The 24,724-nt window shown below is 41.7% G+C and overlaps 1 protein-coding gene across 2 annotated transcripts in view; it reads right to left on the reverse strand.

The window, feature by feature from the left end:
* Positions 1–24,213, reverse strand: part of LOC102444027 (cadherin-6) — a 137,812-nt gene extending 113,599 nt beyond the window's left edge. The window contains exons 1-2 of one of the 2 annotated variants that reach the window (XM_075921412.2): positions 23,883–24,213; positions 18,969–19,023 (exon numbers count right to left, since the gene is read on the reverse strand). The gene's annotated coding sequence lies outside the window, so the exon portion shown is untranslated. The remainder of the gene's footprint in view (positions 1–18,968; positions 19,024–23,882) is intronic. The other variant, XM_075921411.2, reaches the window with a different exon arrangement.
* Positions 24,214–24,724: the final 511 nt, after the last annotated feature.

Genomic DNA, 24,724 nt, shown 5'->3' on the forward strand with positions numbered 1-24,724 from the left:
CTTTAGTGCCACATCCTACAAATACTTGTGCATGTAAGCAGTTGCAATGGGACCATTTGTGCAGAAATATACTTGGATGCGGACATACTACCAAGACGAAGGACAGTCATGGTCATTTGGGGATCAACAGATGTTTTGAAAGGTTTTTTTTCTAAGTTACGTTATAAAACAGCTTTGCATCTGTAACTGTTTGCTATCACATGAATATAACAACGTATCTTCTTTGTGTTACTATGCAATAACATGTTTGTAACTGTAATTCAATCTGAAATTATTTCCAAATTTAGAGGAGTGAAAGAGATAGTATTAATGTTTCATAGAAAACTAGAGATCTATTCATCTTTCTCCCTTCTGGTCTGGTCTGAGTCCTATTCAAACTAATAGCAAAACATCTACTGGCTTTTCAATCATATAGGCTTGAGTTCTGTGTTTTTTGTGTTAGAAAGCCCTAGGGTACCTATCACCTTGGTATCTACGTCAATAGTGCCACTAGCAAACATTCCATGGAAGAGACATGAGCAATTAAATGTATTGCACCATTCAAAGGAGGCTGAAAGTACAGGAAAAGTACAATTTTCTCTTATAATTATTTTAACAGGTTATCTCTGTGTTAACAAGATAGCTTTAAACATCTTGCCGAAGTTGACATATTCTTTAATTATAATAGTCACACTGCTGAACATACCTTCACACTGGCAAATGCCCCACTGGTAAAAAAAAAAAAAAAAAAAAACCACACACTGATTCAATCTGCTTCTTATTTCATGGTGATATTTCTATTCATAATTATTTTTGTTTGCCCACATTTTTTTTAAAATTTGGGGTTTTCCTCTTTTTGTACTGCTGTTTCATTTGAAAACATTAGAATTAGCATACAGATGTGGTTTTGATCATAGATTTTTTTAATCATCCCCATTTTGTATAGCATATTTATATTCTTTTACCTCCTCTTTAGGTTTTCTTTCTTAAAAAATGTGTTACCCTAGTCTCATTGATGTATACACCTTCTGTTTACCACAGGTTTAAGATTGTTTTAGAAAGCTAACAATTTATTTCTTTCAGGTAGCATAATACATACCTTATCCATCCACCCACCTAACTACAGCTTTTATGGTGTATATTTATATGATAGTTTCCATGGTTTTAGGACAGTATCAAGCATAAAAATTTTATTTTAAAAAGGCTGTTTCAGAAAGCTGTGAGTAAAAACCAGGGGGTTAGCACAGCAGTTGGTGTGCAGACTAAACTGCACTATCCACTACTACACAAAATACATACTGACATAAACTTCAGCAAATACAAATTACTTGTAGAATTCTCATAAGTTACAGCACTGACAGGACTCTGAATGTCGACATTAGAGCTGGATGAAAACATTCCAAATTCTCTATGGTAGAACAACAACAAAAAAAGAACCTGCATCCCATTTTTCACTCTATTCCAGACCCCATTCCAGCTACATCATAACATAAAAGGCCAGACTCACAAGAATTTGCATGTCCTTAATTCTTATTGATGCTTGTGGACACAATGGAGGCTCAGTATTTTGCAGGATTGGGCCAATGACATTACCCCAATCTCAAAAAATTGGCAACATTTGTCTGCAATGTCTGAATTAAAAATACAGAAGAGGATCAGAAGCCCCTTCTCTTCTACAGTAAAACAAAAATAATCATATTAGAATGTAATATTGTAGAATTGCTTTATCAAGTAATTGTGATTTTGGGGAGGGAGGTAGATTTATTATATCCCACTGGATACTACCAATAACTTGAGTTTCTACCTCTACCTCCTTTAAAAATAATAAGGAATGATTAATCAGACACACTGGAAGTATACATTAGGAGGTGAAGGCTCACCTGTGTGCAATCCTCACCATGAAAAGTCTTACATTTAGTTCACTCTGGCCAAGCACATCTTAGTCATGGGGGGTGTGCAAGCACAAAAAGGCTGTAGATTTTAGCTTTAGATCATTTGGATGAATAAGCCAGCTCCACCTGTTTTCAAAATCTGTTTAATATCGAGGAGCTCAGTGGCTAATTATCTTGATCCCTTGTATGGGATGCTCAAGCTCCTTTTTCATATAGAAGCACTCTGTTGTGGCCTAGCCTAAGCCTGAGGAAAAGCCAAGTCAGCCCAAAGAGATCTATAGGATTCAGATCAAGGAGCTGATGCTCCCAACTCCTCCTGCATGCATCGCTGCTACAGGACCCACAGAGAGCATAGGGATTATGTAGCTTAGTCACAGCCTCTTTGTTTTCTAGCCCTCTACCCACAAGTTGGGGAGACCATACCAAGAGATGAGTATTTGAGGAGGTCTGCTATTCCACCTGGTATCTCACAAGATTAGAAGTATTACATATACTGTAATTTGAACCAAATATCACTCTACCATTTTATTACAGGTCTTTAAAATGTGTATATTTAGCCAAAGATGCCACCATTTCATTTTAGGTTATCAGCTAATTTTTTAAACCTGATCACTGAAATGTGGATCATCGCAGTACATTTACAAATCCAAGGCAAAGGAGTACTAATTTTTCAAGATTTTTTTTCGCTTAAAAACCTCAATGACACACAAAAGATTCTTGTTCCATTCCAGGGAGAAGAGAAAATTGTAATCAGGCTAATGTTATGAAACTGCTTCTGCAGTCCTAATTTGTATTAGTGTTTATACCAGTTAATTTGTGTGACATCACATTCTTCAGGAGAAAAAACAAGATGACTCTACTAAAGCAATATGAGAACATCAGAGACAGAAATTTGATCTTTATATCCTGAAATGTGCAATAGAAAATTCTATCACTGGCAATCAACTTTCTTCAAACACAGGTCTGTTTCAAAAGTTCTCTAGTCCTCCCTCTCCTACCCCCCTCCTTGGCTTACGAACATATAATAGCCATGATTTGCTGTTGCCCTTCTGCAGCAGCCCCCACTGGTTAACTAGGCATCACCTGGTTAACCATTCATATCCCTAACAAAGACCCTGCAATTTAATGTGCATCAGACAAAATTTGTTGTGCACTAGCAGATACTACTACACTGACCCATTTATGTACAACATTAGCACACATTACTTGTCCCCCCACATATAGATGAGCCCTTAGAGAAGAAGAATCTTTCAAGCAACACCAAAAACCTTCTGAAATAGGTTGTATTTTAAAGTTCTACATGGAGAAGAGCCTAAACATCATATAAACAAAGAGTAGGTCTGTGTGTCCTTAGAGACTAACTAAAACATATAGAATCATGAGTTTTCATGGGTGCCACAGGACTAGTTGTTTTTAAAGTTACAGACTAACAAGAGATTTTATAAGCAGCATATAATTGGTAACAGGAGTCAGTATTTTACAGGTGGTCTTAACGCTGATTTTAAATACTACTTGTAGATCTATACTGCAAATAAGAGTATTATGTAGAATAGAAATGGATTGGATTTCATGCCTTCCTATTAGAATACAACATAATCAATATATGAAACCCAATGTTCCTCTTATGAACAAACTATATACTGGGTGAACTTTTTTCCTCTATGGGAATTCCATATTACATTTATTGTTACAGGGTTCAAAGGGCAAATACAGGGCCGAAATCCTCTCATTTGCACCTTGGCATTTCCCTATACATATAAGCCAAAGACCCATTTTCTTTCCAAAAGAATGGACTCAGGATGATTTATTTGTGAAATGTGCAACTTCTTCCAAATTTGAACATGTCATGATTGCAATAATATTTTTTTAAAACCCAAATCCCTGAGTGCTTGTCTATAAGAGACCAACACTTATCACTATACAGTACATTGAAAGTGTCCATTGACATCTTGAAAATTCTTTCCTCCTACTTAACCAGCACCCTTTATTTTTACAAATCCTAATATATATTTTATTTAGCATGTGCATAGTAGTTTAGCCTAGTATAATAATTAGCTGCTGTTTGAAAAGCGCTTGGACTATGCGGAGTGATGTAAGTATAGGTTGAACCTCTCTAAACCAGGACTCTCTGGTCTAGCAACATCTGTGGTCCCGGTGGAGGACAGACATATGGTGCCCTCCAAGCTGGCAGAGCAGAGGGCTGTCGGCAGCAAGCTGTCAGTGGGGTTGGGAGTCCAGCACATGCCCGTTGGAGATGTTAGCCTGATGCGTGGTAGTGGGGCTGGGGGGGGGGGGGGGGGGGGGGAGGGGAGTAGCTGGCTGGGAGGCTGGTGGTAGAAGGGCCAGAAATGACTTCCCTGTCAGGCAAAATCCCTTCTCTGACACCAGTCAGTTTCCAAAAATGCTGTGCTAAGTGTTATTGCTACTAGCATTCATCTTTCTTTGCTACACTTTCATCCTTGCTAACAACTTGTGACCATGAAATCCAGGTGTCTGGAACACAAGTGTAAATCTATATGCACAAGACAATCAAAATGAAGACTGCAATATTACACATTCTTTCAATTTGTCAGTTCAAAAGAAACCTTGCTATAATACTACTATGGCTTAGGCAGGAATTCATCAGTGATAAAAAATTAACAGGATTGCCAACCCATGTGCTAAAAGATCAGGAGTTAGGCCTTAAAAATCCCTCAAATCAAAATGAACAAAACCCCTTCTACCATGAGATTGTTTTAAATAATAAATGTTAGGTTCTTTTTATTTGCTACTTTAGGGCTTTCAATTAATCATAGTTAGCTCACCTGGTTAGTTCAAAATTAATTGTGATTAAAAATGAATCACAGTTTTAAATTGTACTGTTTAAAAATAGAATATCAATTGAAATTAAGTCTGGATATTTTGCTACATTTTCAAATATATTTATTTCAATTACAACAGGGACTAAAAAGTGTACAGTGCTCATTTTATATTTTGCTAGAAGATTCATCCAGTTTTGCTTGGGTCCTTAACTCAATGTTTGTTTTTGGAAAATAAAATGAAATATACATATTTCAATTAAATCTTTGCTCTGGGGTGGGGCTGGGGATGAAGGGTTCAGTGTGCAGGCTGCCTTGGGGAGAAAGGACTACCCCAGCCCTCTCACTGCAGCAGCTTGAGCCAGGTGAGAAGTGCCTCTCCATAGCCTCTGTAGCTGTAGCAGGCATAACCAAGGGATGGGTGCATGTCCCTTGACTGGGCAGGTGCAGGTTAATCTGTCTCCTTGGCTTCCCTGCCAGAGTGAGGAATGCAGCAAACTCTGCACTTCCTCCTGGCTCCCTGACAAAGGAAAGCAGACAACAATGTTCCCGTATGAATTGATGGAGGGAGAGCTTCAGCCCCCACCCTGCCCTGCCTAAGGGGCATCTAAGGATAGGAGCCTCAGGACTAATGTGTAGTAGATTACAAATATTTACGTTATAAAGATAAATGAGAAATAGCATTTTTCAAATCATCTCACAGAACTATTGCAGTTAAATCTCTTAATTGTGAAATTGCAACTTACATAAATATTGTGGGTTTTATATTTTGATACAATACTGCACTCAAAAGCAAAATAGTCTAACATTTAAAAGCCTACAAATCCACTCAGTCCTACTTTCTGTTCCGCCACTTGCTTAGAGAAATAAGTTTGTTTGCATATGTGGGAGATAATGGTACCTGCTTGTTATTTACAATCTCATCTGAAAGTGAGAACAAGCATTTCCGGTTTTGTACCAGACAGTCTGGTATTTGAGGGTTCTGTCTGGGAAACAAATTGAGAAAATATCAGACATATAAAATGTCTGGTATTTTCTAATTAGGTAAGTTTTATTATTACAGTAGACTTCCGATAATCCGGAACCTATGGGACCTAGGTGGTGCCGGATTATCAAATATGCCAGACTATCAGGAGGTACTATAAACTGGTTATATATATATATATACTCTATACATTATATACTGTATATAAAGTGTTCTTAACCCTTTTTATTGTACATACTGTATACAGTATACTGTAATGTTTTCGTCTTTTTAAGCCTCTTTTACCCTTTTTGCTCAGTTCAGCTGCTGCCGCTGTTACCTTGTGACTAATTTTTTGCCGAAGCTCACTCACTAGGCTCTTGCCATTTTGGTGCCGGACTATCAGGAGTGCCGGACTATTGGAGTTTTACTGTATTAGGTGTATCAGTCCGTAGCTGCGAACTGCCTGGCTGGTAGATGTGCTCACGCTGCATGAGTGTGTCTACCAGCCAGGCAGTGCGCAACTACTCGAGGGAGAGTATGGGAGGAGAGGGGGGGAATCCCCGGGGCCTGACTCACTTGTGTGCCTGGGTCTGCATGTGCCCGGGTCAGTCCTGTTTCCTGCCAGCTAATTTGCTGCCCCCTCTCCCCCCGCTTCTCCTCCCAATTTCTCTTGTCCAGCCCTGATTCCAGCAACCAGATCCCCCCTGTCCCCCAACCTCCCCCGGTCAGCCCCACTCCCCCCAACCATCCCCGCTGCCCCCCGTCCAGCCCTGCTTCCAATGGCTTGTTCTCCCATCCTCCTCTTCCTTCTGATCTCCCCCGTCCAGTCCCCCCACCCCTGGCCCCTGGCCAGCCCCACTGCCCCCCATCCAGCCCTGCTTCTATTGGACGCCCGCCCATCCTCCTCCCCCAATCTATGCCAGACAGCCCTGCTGTCCCCAACCCTTCTTCCCGGAGGCTGGTTCCCCCCCCCCCCACACACACACCTCCCAGCCTGCCCCACCCTTTTCTCCTCCTGGCAGCCACACCGAGGCCCAGTATTTTTTTCCCACGGCCCATAGTTTGGGAAATGCTGCATTAAGAAATAGACTGAAACCACTTTCATATATTCCTTGAGTAGCCATCAGCTGGTAGCAGCTTTTGGTCATCTGCCCCTGAACTGAGCTGTATGTGAGCAGGGTGGTAAATGGTAAAATACTTTGTATGATCTCTTCCTACTCCCCATACTGATATCAGTATAAGAAAGAAAATACCAGCCAGCAAGTCAGGGGCTGCCATGTCATCATGGAGGCAGAAGAATGACAGCCTAGTAAAACTAAAGATTGACAGGAGAAAGCAGGCTGTGAGGTAAGGATGAGAAACTGCTCCTGAAATGGGTTTTAAACAACATGGCTGTAAATTTTAACAACGTCGTTTAAGAGCCTTTAAAGTGTGGGGGTTCCCCCTCCCCCAGCTTCTGTCAGTTGATAGCACTACGGAGAAGTAACTGCTCTCTAAAAGCCCTTCAAAAGACTTATAAAAAGAAATATAAAATCACATTCCTTATAAACCTGTTTAAATAGCAGTTTACACTTTTGTCCACCTCTACAGGTGTTCCCAACAGTCTCTCGTATTTTTTCTTCTGTGCTGGCAGACTGAATGTTGCACAATGGTATGAAGCAGGTTAGTGCCATAATTACTTGGATTGCACCCACATTTGGGAGGCTCTGAATTCCAGATGTACACTTTGCAAATCCAAACTGACCCCACAAAAGAAAGTCTGGCACTCTGAAAAATATGTTCTAGAACTTTCTGGGTATTTTCAGTGAGGAAGAAACAATGAGTGGGCCAAAGTTTCCAAAATATCTTCTTTGCAACTGCAGGGTCAAATCCTCAGATGGTATCACTCAGTGTATTCTTCCAATGATGTCAACAGAACAATACATTGAGTTAACCAGCTGAAGATCTGACCCATAACTTTTTTTCATGTAATTATCAGCACACTCATAATGTGCATAGGTCAACTGCTTAGTTTTAAGAGGCAATGGCTGCTTGACTGCTAATTTGACAGCTTATGTCTATGCATGTTAAATTGCAAGCACAAATTTTAAAACTGGGTTGAGACTTGAAGAAAGCTTCAAACGAGAAGTCATAATTTGATTTCAAATCTCCATCCCCTCTTAAAAACTCTGAGGTTGTTTGGATCGAGAGCAGAGCTGAGCAACCTGTGGCCCACAGGCCAAATGCAGCCCATTGGGGTTCAATATGTGGCCCAAAAGACATTTTGTTTACACATAGGGTTGCCAGATTCCGCTGGGTTCTACCCATGTAATTTTTTTCCTACCCGTATTACTAAAGTAACATGCACATAAAGCAAGGGCACGTGAAGTGAGATGTGTTGCCCACTGCACACAACATTGATCGTGAGAGCCATCTGCTCCCTCTGCATCCTATCGAAGCGCTGCTCCGGTTTAATTGACATCTCCTACAAATTCTAGATATACAAGCAAAGTTAGCAAAACTACCCTATCGCAGGAAACTGTCCTGGTCATGGCAATCTTGTATCCTAATGAGATAAAAGAGGGCCACTCGTGTGGCCCACTCACTAGCCTACATTGCCCATTGCTAATCTAGGGGTTCCTTTCTGCCCATTATAACAATGTGATAGGGCTGTCTGCGTACTTTATACCCAGGATCAGATTTTGGTATTTCAAATGAGGGTTTTGATTTAAGCTCATCTCTAGCTAAGACTCAACTGGAGATCAGGCCCATTATGTTGCAACTTCTATGAACATGTGGCCCATATTGGACATTTAAATGTACTGGTGTATGACCAGTAGCCAAAACTTGGGACAATCTGTGGAAAGCAAGTGTTCTCAAAATTTTTTATCTAATAGTTGTTCTGCTTGGAGCAAAATGGATGTGTCTGTGACTCAAAATGTAAGCTATTATCAGGGCCTGCTGAAGAATGAGGTCAAAACTTGTCACAGGATTCGTTTCTCCTTGCCGCAAAAATCAGCCAGAGAGAGCTATAAAATACCTAGGGATGTGCGTTAGAGAAACCTACTGTCTGATGCGGAATGTATATGAGTGAAACAGGAATGCAGCCTGGTTTCAAACACTTTGCAGTTTGAAGATTAACAAAATATGGGACTTTTTCTAACCTCAGTTCTACCCATGAAGACAATGGAGAGTGTAACTGAGGGCAGAGTTTAGCCTGAAGAGCTCTATAGGCACATTTCTTCACCTTCACAGTTTCCCAAAGACTCTTTTTATGACCTTCTTGCTTCTTTCTCATTTTATAGTATAAATGCAGTTTGCAATGCAGTGTTCTGCTTTTATCCTGTGCAGTATGATGTCCTTACACTGGGGTTCATCCTGCAGCCCCTCCGTATCAGGCATTCTCATATACTGCTACAAGCATCTCATGTACTTTGGGTCACGCTTGATTAAAGGGAACTTAAAATCTCCCTGAGTGTGAAAATCCCATTGACTTCAATTCGGAGTTGCACACAGCAGACTTGCTGGATCAGGCCCATTAAGAAGGAATTAACTAAATACATAATTACATTTACAACTATGCCTTGGTCAATTTGAAATGCATATACATGTTCAGCATGTGTTGCTTACATGCTACAATTAAACAACAGTTAATTTAGCCAGTCTTTTTCTAATAACATTTTGGGGTCAGCTAATAATCCATGCGCCAACCTCAATTTCTGAGGATATATCTCTTTGGACTAGGGCAGTGGTCCCCAACCTTTTGAGGTTGTCGGGCGCCAAGGGGCGGGCCCACCCCAGCCGCGCGCCCGGGGGCAGGGCCCCCTCCAAGGGCCACGCGCCCGGGGCCGGCGCTCCCCCCCTCCCGCCGAGTGCCGCGTGCCCGGAGCCGGCGCTCCCCCCTGCCGCGTGCCCGGGGCTGGCGCTCCCCCCCGCCCCTCCGCCGAGTGCCGCGCGCCCGGCGCTCCCCCGCCAAGCGCGCTCCCCCCGCAAGCACACATGTGCGCCATGTGCCCGGGGCCAGACCAGCCCCGAGCACCTGGCGGGCACATTGAAATGCCCCCGCGGGCGCAATGGCGCCCGCGGGCACCGTGTTGGGGACCACGGGACTAGGGACTCTATTTTTCTCGTCTACTGCCATACACAATCACTACTAGGACATGTGAGCACTCATGTAATATAAATAATAAATATCTGCAGAACAGTTTGGGCAAATAATTCATCCTGCAGGTTGATCATAAACTGTTGACCGGGGCTGTTTGTTCATGTTGTGCAATGGGTCAATGAAGTCACATGATATTGCTTCTGCTCAACTACTGAGAATTTTTAAACTGGAGACTACAGAACAAAAATAAATCACATCACTAACCTTTTCAAAAAGAACAGAACACAACATACTAATGGCAACTAATATGAAAATTGCTACGAATACTAAGATTTTTTTTTTTTTTGTGTGACTGGAAAGGGAGCTTGTCCCCAGAATCATGCATAGGAGGCAAATTGGTCTGAGCCATAACAAATGGGAGGGGAGATTAAGGAGAATCTCTATTAAGATCTGGTCCATGTTATGAAAATGATTGGGAATTTCAATACTAGATAACTTTTATATAAGCAATTCCTGTTGCCGTTTTATTTTATAAAAAGTAGAGTTTGAGGTGGTTTAAATCAACACAACTCTCTAGTAATCAGTTGAACTACATTAATTTATGCCAGTTGGGGCTGACTGTCATTTGATTAAAAAAAATTATTCAGAAGCAATAAGAAAAACAAACTCTTGAGCTTTGCTAAATTCTGAATCCAAAGAACTTAGCACTCGCAGATATGCATAAAGTTCCCGATTTCAAAGCACTTAAGTGCTAAGTTTCAGTGAAGTCAGTAGAAGACAACAGCATTTAAGCATGTGCTTAAATAGAGGACACAGAAGAGACTACTCTGATTGCAGTGCATGGAGATACTCACTTGACAGCACTACGAAAGGAGAATATAGACCAAAGAAGACAACAAAAATGAAAGCAGTTAATTGATCTTTTTCGGGAAGCCAGAAAAAATGAGGAATGTCCTTTATAATGTGCTTAATATTCATTTCTTCTTTGAAGAACTAGCCACTTTCAGACCATAGATTTAGTGTTGTTTAGAACTTAAAGCCTTTGAGCTCAAGACAAAACTGTTGATTAAAAGAGAAGCTACAGAGTCAAAGCCAGAGAAGTTAGAGTTCAATCAGGGCCATAGAAAGCATCAGTGATGCTTAAATAACAGCATCTCCTTTGAATCTTTTAGTATTTCACTGAGTAGTGATACTCAAGCGAACAAAATATCTTTCTTACTGCAATCCAGTTAACTACCAAACTCAAGTGAACACTCTTTTCCCTTAGCACTGCAGGGTATGACCACTCTGTCTAACCCCTAAAATAAACATGAGCGTGAACTCCATTGAAGGATAACTCAGATGTAGAAATAAATCTTTCTGTTAAGGATATGCATTTGAGGGTGTCTGGGACATGGGGACACTAAGGGCACTTTGAAATAAAGATCTGTACAACTGGACATAAAATTGTAGCATTTTTCTCTTTGTTTTTAAAAACACGTACAAAAATAGCCTGGAAGCAAATGGGGCAGATTCTGCTGTTACAGAGCTGTAAATGTAGAGTCCTTCCTTTATCACATCTGTGGAATTACTTTGGTTTTCTGCTAATGCAAATGAGCAGAATTTCACCTAATACCTGTTCTTCGGTTCATTCCTAGTCCTTCCCTCTCCTCCTAGCAGCGGATTGCCACCTATGGTGGGACCAGAGGCCGCGGGGTCCAGTTTATTTCCTCCCCACTCCTTCCTGGCTGAGGCAGCAGTGTTCTCCCAAACAGAGTATACATATAAATACAAATTATGACCAAAGAAGCAGAGAATTGCTCTCTAGAATTGTCTGCCAAGTAAATTTTAGTCATAGCTGTCTAGATTCCACTCTCTCTTAGGCATGCAAAACTGGGACCCAACCCTGCTATGTACCTAGCACTTTCAATTCCTATTAACTTCAGCAGTGGTGATGTGTTTGGCACCTAGCAAAAGGCAATCCTCATTTTGCAGAATGTGGCCCATCCCAGGGGGACAGGGGCCAATTCCTCCCTCACCCGAGGCCATACAGGAGCTCTCATTTACTTCAAAATCCCAGGGCCTGGGATTAAGTCCTGAAAGAGCAGTAAAACAAAGCATGCTTGAAATGTGCAGATGAGTATTTGTTTCAGATACAGCATAAAATAAATAATAAATGAAACTGTAAACCTGAATAAGGTCTATCTTTTTCCTAGATGCAAATTAAGATTTAAATATCAAAATGATAGGCTTCTGCTAATCCTTCTTAGGCAGACATAAATTGTTAATCAGACTCTAGGCAGTGTTGTTTAATACCAACTTTAATAAAATAGACGCCTAGAGCAGAAAGACAGTTGGGATTCTGACTCTAAAAGTTTGGTAGCCTCTTCCACATTTTTGTAGCCTGAGGCTCTGACTAACATTGATAGCAACCCCTTTGAAATATGCTTATTTTTTAGGCTTCTAAATTATTAAACACCTTATTAGTGGAAAGATTAGATGTGGGGGAGGGGGGGAATCATTTCCGTATGAAGGAAATGGACTGGAAAAGGAAGAAAAAGTTGAGGGAATATTATATTTACATAAAAAAAAATCCAGCTCTGTTGTTGATATACAGAGGTAATGTATAATTCATTTAAGAAATGATCCCATCAAATTATATCACAATGCATGACAAACTGCTATTGTTGAGCTATCCTGCAATAAATTACAGAGACTCATTCCTGTCATAGTGAAACTTCTTTGTGACTTAACCTTGTAATGACATTGTTTTTTATTATAATTATTATCCCCTATTGTTCCAGAGGACTTGCCTATCATGAAAAATCTCTCTCACTAACATCATACACTAATAGGGTGGGAAAAGTTTTACCATGTGACATAATCACGATGCCCATCCAAAAGAAGCTGTTTTGAATATTGAATAAAAAAAACTCTTCCCTTTATATACTTGTCAGTAGGGTGAACAGATTTTTGGATTAAAAAACAAACAAACCCCAAGTAAAAAGCATTTTTGCTCTATATCCAGAGCTGCTTGTTAGCATGCTAATTGGTTGGTTTAATATGCAACACAAAGCATACTCATTGCTTTGAAGGGCTTATTTATGATGTCATGGATATTAGTGTGTATTTCTTACTTGCAAAACAGCAACACAAGACAATGCCCACTCTTCCACACATACACATGTTCTGTGGCTCTGACTGTTTTCCTTAACTAGCAAGATAATCGTTTTTCCACAGAGAAGCAGATAAGAAAAAAATGTAAACAATCTAAAAAGCCACTTTAATTTAGTTACAAATTGGGAGCTGTACTTTGCACTAAATTAGCACTGAGAGCCTCATATCCATGCATGGCAAGGTTCCTTGTTCATTACTGCTTAATTAATCAGTCATGTTTCCATCTAAATGAAAGTTTTCTCTCTCTCCCTATAATCTTTAATATCTCATTGCAGACAGCACATCAAGTTAATCTTGCTTGCATTAGAAAGTTACTTCTGATGGCCCAACTCTGTTATTGACGATAACTCATTTTAGAGCTCTGTGCAGAGACAAAATTTGTATCTGCCTCCAATCTACATTCCTCAATAACGGTCCCTGCATATACCATTATTAACTTCATCCCAGCTTGTGGCTGAATCCTGTTTATGCAGCTTTTGTGAGTCATCCTGCTTGAATCAATGGGCCAAGAGCCTCAGTGAGGCAAGCAGTATATGGAACATAAGGGCTATATAAGGACAAGCAGTTTAGTTCTCAAGAATGAGAAAAGATGAAGGGGCCAGTGATTGAAAACATGTACTTCGTTCCTTTTTAAATCCTTCATTCCTAAGGAATATTGTGTTCCCCTTCATAGAAGTGAGAAACGGAAAAGACCTGTTTGGTCATCTAGTCTTTTCGGACCATAATGACCTGGCTCCAGTCAAACACAGTGTTATGCTACCCTTTCTGAATGTGCAGTCCCTCTGACTGCAACTTACATTACGTGCTGTACATTTATGGGCTCAAACTCTAGGGAGTGGTTTCAGATTGCCTTGTATCACTGAGAGCCCTACATTCATCTGAAGCTTGTTACTGAAGTCTTCCTCCTAGATGGCACCACAGATTAACTAATGCTCTTGTGTGTTCTGACCATCAGGGACTGTCCCAGGCAGCAGACAGACAGCAAGGAGTACGGGGAAGCAAGCTACCGCTGAAATGCTAATCTTGGATACAAGGCTATTTTTAAAGTTTGTTTTGTTAAATTTGAATACATCAGTAAACACACACAATATACTTGTCTATTAACATTAAATGAGCAGTCATAAACAGCTATAAGTAACTCCTGAGAAACCCTGTGTAATATTTCCCATGAAAATGAGGCTGAGTGCAATATTTTAACCTCCAAGATTTGTGACATTCAGCTTCTGACCTCACACTTACCAGCTAGGTTGAAATTACAACCTGTTGCTAAGGAAAACTATGGTACCTTAAAGTGAATGAGATACTTGACAGCTTGAAGCATATCTGGCAAATGCATTGCAGTAAACTAATGAGGGACCATTTAAAAATCCTGCAAAAGACATCCCAAAAGTTTTAAAATAAGATAATACAATTTCATTTCACAGCAATTTCATTTCACAGCAGAATAAATTATGTGCAGAAACAAGAGGAAGCCTTGACTTTTCTAGAAAGGAAAAAGAAAGCCCTTTTCAGAAATCAAAAGGGCACCCTTTTATATCTGACAGGGAAGCATTGCCCAAAGGCACCCTTTCAAGGATCCTGCGATTATCGGTGTCTGAGAAATAATGCCATCGCTTGTAAACATTAATAAATAAAACACACCAGGCCCAATTTTTCTCTTGGATGTGTTATTCCTGGGGGAATTCTGTACTGCTGCACAATGCAGAAATTGTGCAGAAATTAATGGTGTATGTGCTCAGAATTTCCTTTCCCCTTACAGAAATGGGCTTCAGTACTTCTGGTCACCACTAGGAGCTGTTAGACCAGCAGTGGTGCTGAGTTCACACATAGAAGACACTCTCTGGGGCAGGGAAGAGGGAGAGAACGAAAAGGTTGTTGGCAGCTTCATTTCCCAGCTTGGCAGTATAAGAATGTTAAGTATCAGGTAACTGACTAATCGAATAGTCGATGCATTTTTGCATTGACCATTCAATTAGTTGATTGGGCACATCTGCCTTTGAAGTGTAGCAACAGCCCCAAGGCCGAAGACTGGCCCCGGGCTCCATGCAGCACTGTCACTTTGAAATGCCATGGAGAGCCTAGAGTCGGGGCTCAACTAATCGCTTCCCCCTTCCTTGATGCATGGGGCCCAGAGTCAGCTGTTCAGTGCAGCGCTGCCGCTTTGAATGCTGCAGGGAACCAGGTGTCAGTCAGGCTCCTTGTGGCATTTCAAAGCGGCAGCACCACTGATCCTGGGTTCCATATAATTCCCAAAAGGATTATTTTGAAATAGCATGTCCACACTACAGGGTAGCCTCAAAATTAGTCCGAGGCAGGCTCCATTAATGTGGATTCTACCTCGTAAGTCTACCTCGAATTAGAGCCTCAAAGAACTGGGGAGTAATTACTCTGATGACTCTGGGGAGTAGTTATTTCGAAATAGTGGCAGCAGAGCATTTGCACTACCACTATTTCAAAATAACTATTTTGGAATTAGCGTTATTCCTTGTGGAAAAACAGGAGTAGTTATTTCAAATAACCAGCCCGTTATTTTGAAATAAATGGCTTGGTAGTATGGAAGCTCCACTTTGTTATTTCAAAATAACTCCCTATTGTAGACCATGTCTGGGAGAAGGAGGTGTGGGCGTGCATATCTGGGCAAGAGAAGGTTCAACAGCTGGGCTCAGGAGAAAAGGGGTGCAGGGTTTGAGGCAAGGAAGGGCTTTGTGGCTGGGCTCAAGAGAGGAGGGATTGTGGGTATCTGGCCCCCTCTGGCTGGGCTGTGGGAAGGAAAGGGGCCAGAGAAACAGGGACTTGGTTGTTACAGAGTTGTTAAAGAAACTCACTGCTCCTGGGAAACTTTTGTGTCTTTGTTTTTGCTGACAGATATTTTGACATAATTTATGAAAATAATTGAAACTGGCATGATTATATTATTTTGACAAAATTTGCAGAATTTTAATGTACTGTACACAGAATTTATTTTTTTGGCGGAGAAGATCCCTAGGAGTAATATGTGTACACAGCTTCCACTGAAGTCTAGATTCAGGGTATGTCTACACTACCCTCCTAGTTCGAACTAGGAGGGTAATGTAGGCATACCGCACTTGCAACTGAAGCCTGGGATTTGAATTTCCCGGGCTTCATTTGCATAAACTGGGCGCCATTTTTAAATCCCTGCTCGTTCGAACCCCGTGCCGCGCGGCTACACACGGCACGAACTAGGTAGTTCGGACTAGGCTTCCTAGTCCGAACTACCGTTACTCCTCATGGAATGAGGAAGCCTAGTCCGAACTACCTAGTTCGTGCCGCGTGGCACGGGGTTCAAACGAGCAGGGATTTAAAAATGGCGGCGCCCAGTTTATGCAAATGAAGCCTGGGAAATTCAAATCCCGGGCTTCATTTGCAAGTGCGGTATGCCTACATTACCTCGCTAGTTCGAACTAGTGGGGTAGTGTAGACATACCCTCAGACATGGGAATCTAAAGACCAAATCTTGAAGGCTTCATACATATGTCTAAACTTCTAGCACCTGCATATGCAAGAATGGAATGCCTGTGGCAGTCAGACAAACCCTCATAGTGTATTGCTGTACCCACACTCAAATATTCTCGATCTCTTCAATATTTCCATTTCCTACCTCATCGCTGTTAATTAACAAAGGTCACCTCATCCTTGCAGAGCTGTGGTGAGGATTCTGACCCTAGGCGCTGCAAGTTGTTCAGTGCAAAGTTTTCAATGAGTGGTGGTGAATGACCCCCTCCCTCCATCCCAGTTGTTAGCTGTCATTTATAAAAAAAAATGAATTTTCTCCTCTATTCTGTGTTATTTAGGGATACCACGCCTAGCTTTTTGGAGGTCACAATCTCATCGCCATAGAAGCAATTGTGATTTCCTGTGAGAACCCTCCAGTAAAACAGTGAAGCAAATGAATAGCCCTGTCAACTTCATGCACTTAGTGTTGTTCCAGATCTGGGCCTGGCTGAAAGAGGCCAGCAACATGAAGGAAAAGTTCCCTTGTTTACCAAAAAATAGCTCATTCACTATCAATGATAGAAAATACATTAATGGTTACTTGCACTTAAAGGAGTTTTGACAAAATATACAATTCTTAAAAATTCTTTGGTACGTCTTTGATTGTCTAAAAGAGCCAGGTTAGTGGACTCAATTTTTTCTGCATTTTTTTCCTTCAAGCAATGACAGCTAAAGTGAGCACTCAGTCCAGAAAAAGGAAATTGTCATTTCATGAACGGGATTCTAAATGTGTATATTCCTCCTCTGTGATCTTGCTAAATGCTAGCTGTAACTGAGCACAGGAGGAAGTGGGCTTTATCTAGCATTCATTACTACCAATCTGTTCATCCATTAGATGGAGCACACAGTTGAGAGGCAAGTATGTCTGTGAACTAACCAGTTCTACCACTGTCACAGTTAGATCTCTATCTGCATTTACACCACCTTCAGTGCCACAGAACCTGAGGCTAATGACACACTGGTTCTGAACAACTAACCTCCCTGTTGCTCAGTTTCCCTACTTGAGCAATGGAAGTAATGTATGCAGCGTTGTATCCATGTCAATCCTACGATTTTGGACAGACCAGGCAGGTAGACCAACTACCTTACTCACCTTGTTTCTCCAAGGGAACTAATAACACGGACCTATATTACAGGGATGGCTCCTGTACATTAAAACAATCACACTTCCAGAAAAGTAAGGGATCATAATATGACTCCTGGTCTGCTGCACTGGGTGCCCATAATATAACCTGGGGGAAGGAGCTGCCTCTATGGGGCTAATACACATGTAGGCAGGAAGAGGAAAGAGCCTCGGCTTCCCCACCCATTCTGCTGGTCAGGACAGCTGAGGCAGCACAGACAGAGAGATAATCAGAATCCTGTAGAGGACTGACTCAGATCGCTACCTTTGGAAGTAAAGGGGGAATAGATTGTGACTCATTCTAGTTCCTGGTCTACTCTAAATCTGCTCTACAAACAGGAAACAGTTTTTCTTAGATACAACTTTCACAACAATCTGTATTTTTCAGCCACTGCTAGAGCTAGTTAACATAATTAAAGTTTTTTTGTGAAAAAAATTAGTCCACCCCCGCTATTTTTTAACCTTGAATTCTGAAGTTTTTTGACCAGAGCCAGTTTACAGAACAGCGCAAATGAGCAGAAAAGAGAGAGGATGTTTTGTTGGTTTTGCTACCATGGGATTCTGCTGTCCAAGTTCAGACCCACACTCTGTCACAGACTTCCTCTATAACCTTGCCATTGCATTGCCTATCTCCCAGGTTTGTTACTAGAATGAACAGATACTATCATCATGAGAGCAATCTTGGAATAGAACTATGCATTGTCCATTACACAGAGCAATGCCAAAAATGACTCCTTGGTATCCATCCAGCATTGCAAAAATACAAAGCAAACAATTTGTTAGAGGATAGTACTAATTCTCTCTTCTTATATTTATAAATAAATTACTAATTTGTCATCATTCAAACCAGCAAGATTGAATTTATCAGAAACTTTACAATAACAAAGTCATGTGCACAGAGAAAAAAAATCATTAGGAAACAGATTTCACTTGCAAGCTTCAGGAGGAAATTAAAGGCAGCAAGCAGCATGCTGTTTAAAAATATGATGGAGAATATCTTGATTCCTTTCAAGATGTAAGTAAGAACATGTCCCCTTAGGCTACTGCTTCTGTGTTTTGTACCTGGGCTCAACCTCATTTAGGCTTAGAATCCTGATTCAGATCCTCTTGATCACAGCAGAGTTTATGCAGCCTAGCCAACTTTAATGCAGAATAGATTTTTGTTCCCATCTCTTTATGGAATACAAAAAGCAGGCTCCTTCCAAGACAGATTTTTGCATCCCAATTTTATTTCTCTTCATGTTTGGTCTTAACCCTCACACTAAAGCAAAGCTCCATGCTAATGATCACGTTGATTGAACAGCATTTGTTTTTGCAGTAGCTATTGACTGGTGGTTGAAGTGCAGCATTTGTGAAGTAGGATTTCTATCTTCTAATCAGACACATATACACCTGCAATACCTGTGGAAGATAGGCTAGTGTTTCATTTCTGAGATAACTTTCAGTCCCCACTCACCCTTCTTGTAGGTTCTCCGGCTCTGGTTCCATCATTAGGTGCAAAAGTGGAAATGCTGGAAAGAAACACTACCTATTACCTCTTGCACAGTTGTAAACATTACTGCAAAATTACTGTTGTGGCGTGTCCCTGGGGAAGGTTTGGGAGGAGATGGCGAATATTTATATTACAGATTAAATGTAAATCTCAGTCCAACTACAATTGAACATTTTCTGCGTGCATATATAATCTGGCAAGGCAACCTAAATAATCCATAATATATCTGACCAGTATGCCAATCAAGTGACTTGTTACACAGGTTACTTAAGGTAATCACAGGTCCTGAATGGGGGCAGATGGAAATGAACAGGCTGTGTGTATGTAATGGGGGGAGGAGATGTTTGGCATATGTCTTTCAGGGTTGTGTGTAAGGCGAAGGAATGTAGTATCAGTGTAATCCTGGATTGTTCACCTGACTGCCATCAAGTGTCTGGCCCTGTTACAATTAAATCATCACTTCTTTGCTAACAGACCGCTTTGGGATTCATAGTAGTGGTCTTGCAATAACTCAGAAAGGAGTCCTAAATTCAGACTCTACATGCTGGGACAGCAACCCCTGCCAGCTAGAAGAATCTCTTGCATCACTCAGCATTACCCCTTCTTAGTGGATTTAAAGAGATCATGGGTTCCCAAAAGTTAGACCTGCTCACTCTTCTAATGCAAGGCATGACTGCTAGGATGTAGGTTCCTGAAGGAGAATAATGGCTGACAGTGTGGGAAGATCCTTTAAGTTGTAAGAGGCCTCCACTAAAATGCATTAGGGGTTTGGGATCATTTTAATGAACAATCCATATAATGTGAGACATTCTCAGTATGGGACCACCTTTGCCAAAAAATAAGTCACATTTTTTATTATAAATATGGCCTTCGACACGCAGTGCTGGACAAGACTTACAAAGAAACCAGAGCTATACCAATCAACTGGAAAAAAGAGAATACTGACAATTGTAGAGACACTGGCTAATTCTAATGTCAATCTGTCATAAATTAAAATTAATGGAGCAATGCTGATAAGGGCATGATCAAAATTAAGCTGAATATTGGCTACAGAGGGACAAACGGGAGGATTGTCAATGCACTAGAGAAGCTTGTTCTTATGCTCACTGAAGACAAGAGAAGTGCTGCCATTGATTCTAATAGGAGTGCAATGGGCCACGGAAGGAGAAGTTTTTAAAATTAGACTTACCGCGAGAAAAGCGTAATGGGATGGGTGAAAAAAAATCTCAAAACAAACCTTTTTGTATTGTTTTCAGGCACTAGTTTCTAATCAAGTTTGAATGTAATGTTGCAAACAACACAACAGCCAGATAACTATTTCTTCAGCAGTTCCCTTGTTAGCATAATGCTCCTGATGCTTTGCATTTATTATGCATTATTCAATTTTTTTTATTTTACTGAAATAGGGGCTGATAATCTGCTTTTGTGTCTTATTGTTAGGCAAATAAGGCAGACAGTAGCTGAGTTGAAACATTATTAAAAAAGAAAACCCTACTTTCCAGACTGAGTCAATTCTCTGTCTTTACAAACCAGGGCTCCTGATTTCTCCAGAGCTTCAGAACACACTGCCATGACTAAGCAAACGAGCTTCTGCCAGATTTTATCTTGCCTGGAACACATTTCAAACTTCAGAACCAATGGTTAAAATGCAAGTCAAATCCCGCACGGAGGCTGCAGAAAGACTGATTCACCAGCATGCAGAGGTGTTCATCTATTATAATTCATAGTTTAAGGGACTTATCCTACAGATAGTAAGGTATACAGCAAAGGAACAGCACAGGGCACTGCACAGCAGGAAAGATTAATCACAGCTGAAGCTAACTGGCTAGTTTTTGAGAGTTGTGTGGCCAAGTAATTAGAAAAACTAAAAACCCCTGAGCAAAGCCTCACAACAACACTAGCTATCCTAATGTTCAGTGGGTTAATGTAGGAAATCTATCTCTACAATAGCTTTGGTGCTGTAGTTCCTCCATGCTCCCTCTCATGCATAATAATGTTAATCAAAAGACACCTTAAACCATTTCTGCTTTATTTTTTGCATTATTGTAGCAGACCCTTTGAAGAATTACCATCCTTATGCAACATGCTATGTACCATCCCAACAGGCGGCTATCACAGTATTTTACCAACTTTGTTTAGATTTTATTTAGCTTTCATATTAGTACTTAGTCATGATTTATAGTGAGATTCATCTTGAACTTTGGCATTGGGAAATTGTAACAAAAACCAAATGTCAACATAAACAGCCCACCAACAAGTCAGGCAAGATCTGGACACTATCATTTAAATATGAACAGAATAGCAGTGCTCTCCTAGGCATGGACTATTAAAGCTATCCTGCTATTACCATGTAGGCAGACATGGATTAAGTGATCCAGCAGAGATCCTATCTGAATCCCACCATTCCTCATATTTATAAGTAGGAGAAAGTCAACATGCTGACATCATCTTCACTCACAAGACGAAAATATATGTAATGAGCTGAGGGGAAGGGGGATCAGGGAGGCTCATGACTTGAGGGATGCATCATATCCTTGAGTTGCACATTAACTTCATCACTTGTAGGAGCTGCAGTCTGAGCTTATTCTGCTAACTATTCAGAAGTTCTATAAAGTTTCCATTAGTGGAGACACTTGGAACAGAGAAAAATATTTTCTTTCATGTGAGTTCTTAGTTTCAAGGAAATCTCTTGACTGAATATATTCTCATCAGCAGTGTGTAAATTGCAAACTTTTCTTTTAAAAAAAAAGACTTATCTTTAGCAATAGGTTACTGTTCGCATAGGGAGCTGTGCAGGTGGAGGAGGCAGAAATTATGTCATATTTCTAACAGTGAACAACCTGATAGAAAATGAAGATTGTCCCTATAAATGTAACCTTTGGAGGACATATACTGAACTAAATGAGAGCCATAAACTGTGAAATCTAAAATACTTAGAGCAGCATTTCTCTGTGGAACAGCACCAGTCCCTGAAATCTCCCTGACCATTTAGGAAGGCAGCAAGCCCCTCCTTAGTATCAAAAAAGGTTGAGAAACATTGAGCTAGAGAGAGAGAATAATAAATCCCTTGCAGGGACCCAGGTTGCCCGATCCTGAAATGACTGCAAATGATAATTGTAAGGAATTACAGCTAGACTAGTACCATTTTCTTTGAAAATGTATTGCTGCTTCTGATCATGTTTCTTCCCCCTCCCCTATTCCCATCATACCCAATAGGTCTAGAAAGGATTGCAATGCAGTGTAATGCCAAAAGCATATGAGATTTTATGTTTACAGTTACCCTGGCAAATAACACTGGAGAGAAGGAGAAGGGATTTCCTGAAATATTTATTACCACATTACTATTGGCTAGTTTAAGGAATATATCCAATTAGATCTCCACTGTTAGGCCTATTAAAATTGTTTATATCAGTGAAGAAAGAATCTGCTTGATTTAGATCCTCAGCCTTCCACACTTTTCACACATGCAAACTTACTGCTTCAACTGCCTTTACAAGGTTTTGTTCTTTTTTTTATAGGGAAGCACAATTACCCATAGCATTATACTGCTCATGAACAGATGTTAATCAAATTTATGGAATACTTAAACTAATATGCAAGCACTTTCACAAAGGAACTGAGGGCACAACAGAGATTGCACTCCAGAAAATGCATGGAATAAGCCTTTTTCTTAATGGGGAGAGTTATGTTTATTTTCATTAAAACTAGAAACTCTACCCAAACTCCATCCTGAAAGAATGAACAGAAATAATGCTACATATGTATTTTGGACACAGACTGTGCGTGTACATGTGTTGTCATTAAGTATTCCTGAATTGGCATCCTCTCCTTTCCAGTTTTGTTGCAATAACTGTAAATTAAAGAAAGGGCTGACTTGACACTTAAGCAATTTGGCTACCTGGCTCCTCTTTTAGAGTGTAGGCAAAGCCTTACATCCTAGGCATCAATACAAAAGTACCTCTCTTCTCATTTTGGATGAAAGTAGCAGAGCTGGTGTCAGGGAGGGCATAATTCAGGGCATTAAACTTCTTGATCCTTGAATGTCAGCAGGAGTTATTTAGGCGAGCATCCCCTTGGCACTACAAAGGACTGCATTTAGCTCGCCATAAAATATGGATTTTATTGCAGCAGTGACCGGACTTCTTTGCACAGCCCCTGACCGCTGCAGGACCCGCTTGTTTCCTGATCCAACTCTTGGCACACGACTCCTCTCAGCCAGCTCGCCGTTTCCATAGCACGTAGCGACAGGGTGACACCAGTGCCTCATTCACGGCTAACTCTGAATTCAGGGTCTCTCCCTCGCTCTACAACTTCCCTCTGCAAATCGCCTTGCCCGCCCCATGATCCCATACAGACTCCCACGACGGGTCCGCTTCTGGACGGCTCCAGCACGATGCCCCTTCCCGCAGCCCGGTGTATCTTTCCAAGACGCCCCTAGTTGCCACCGCGCGCCGCGCTCAGCTCCGAGCCTTCTTGCCCCGCGTTCCCTGCCACCTGCTCTGTGCTCCCAGGCACTTTAGTAACAAGCTGCTGCGCGGGTCCCCTCTCCATCCCCGCCCCCCCCCCCGCCCCACACCCCGCGCCTTCCTGCGCCCAAAGTGCCGCGCATTGGCAGCAGGGCGCTGCGCCCTTTGCCCCACTTAAAATGTCACCCAATGCACGCCCCGCGAGCCACGCGTCGTGTGGCAGAGCCCTGCCCAAGCTGTGCCCCCCCCCAGCGCGCCCGCCCAGCGGCCCCTTCCAGCGCGGAGCTGGCAACTTTGCAAAGAAGTGGCTTTCCTTCTCATTCACCAGCGAGCCAGCCAGAAGGGGAGGCAGCTGCTCGCCGGCTGCTCCCCTGCGCAACTTGCGCGGAGCCGGTCCAACGCCTGAGCTTACCGGTAAGAAGAGAAGGGGGAGGGCGAGCGCTCAGCCCGAGGCAGGCGTACAAGCGGTCAGTGGGGAAAGAGCGCTGCTTCTCCGCCTGCTACCTCCACGGCTGGATCTACTCGCATCTAACTGGGGCTCGCTCGCTCCCCAGCATCACTTTTAACTCTGGCATGCAGGAAGCCGAAGCCGAGGGGGCTCTCTATCTGATTGGTTTCCATTCAGTGCTCCTGATTAAAAAAAAAAAAAAGGCACCCTCCCTCTTTCACACACACACACACACACACACACACAGTGCTCTGCTGCTGCTGCTGCTGCTGCAGCAGCTCTCAGTATGGGAAGGTTAAGGGCTGGGGGAAAGCAGGCACTTCCAGGCACACAGTGATTTGCAAGTGAATGCGGTGGGAGGGTACACAGGGGAGGGCTTTGTTAAAGACTCTCCCCCCCCTCCCAATCCCATATTCTGACTCTGGGTTTGAAGCCTAAAGCAATCAACTCTGCCTAATCTGCTGGTGGTGATAGTAAAAGCAGAAAACGGAAAGGAGGTTAAGACATGCTAATAACTTATATTTGTGTGTGTGTGTTAGGGGCTAGGAGGTGTTTAATACTTCAGTGAAATTTCTTTTGGTCATCAAAAATGACTGTGCACTTTTTTTTCCCGTGCTAACTTCCTAACCTTCAAATCAAGAATTCCCAGTGAAAGACTACCTTGCATGACAGTATGTAGATGTGGTAGCAGGTGTGTACATGCATGCAGCTTCTGCCTAGGTTACATGGAAAGCTCATAGAATCATAAAACTGCCTGCCTTATGGGAGTTGAGGCAGATGTGTTTGTACAGCACCTAGCTCAGTGT

This window comes from Pelodiscus sinensis, chromosome 2 (assembly GCF_052426305.1).
Source record: "Pelodiscus sinensis isolate ZL-2025 chromosome 2, ASM5242630v1, whole genome shotgun sequence".
NCBI classification, from domain to species: domain Eukaryota; kingdom Metazoa; phylum Chordata; order Testudines; family Trionychidae; genus Pelodiscus; species Pelodiscus sinensis.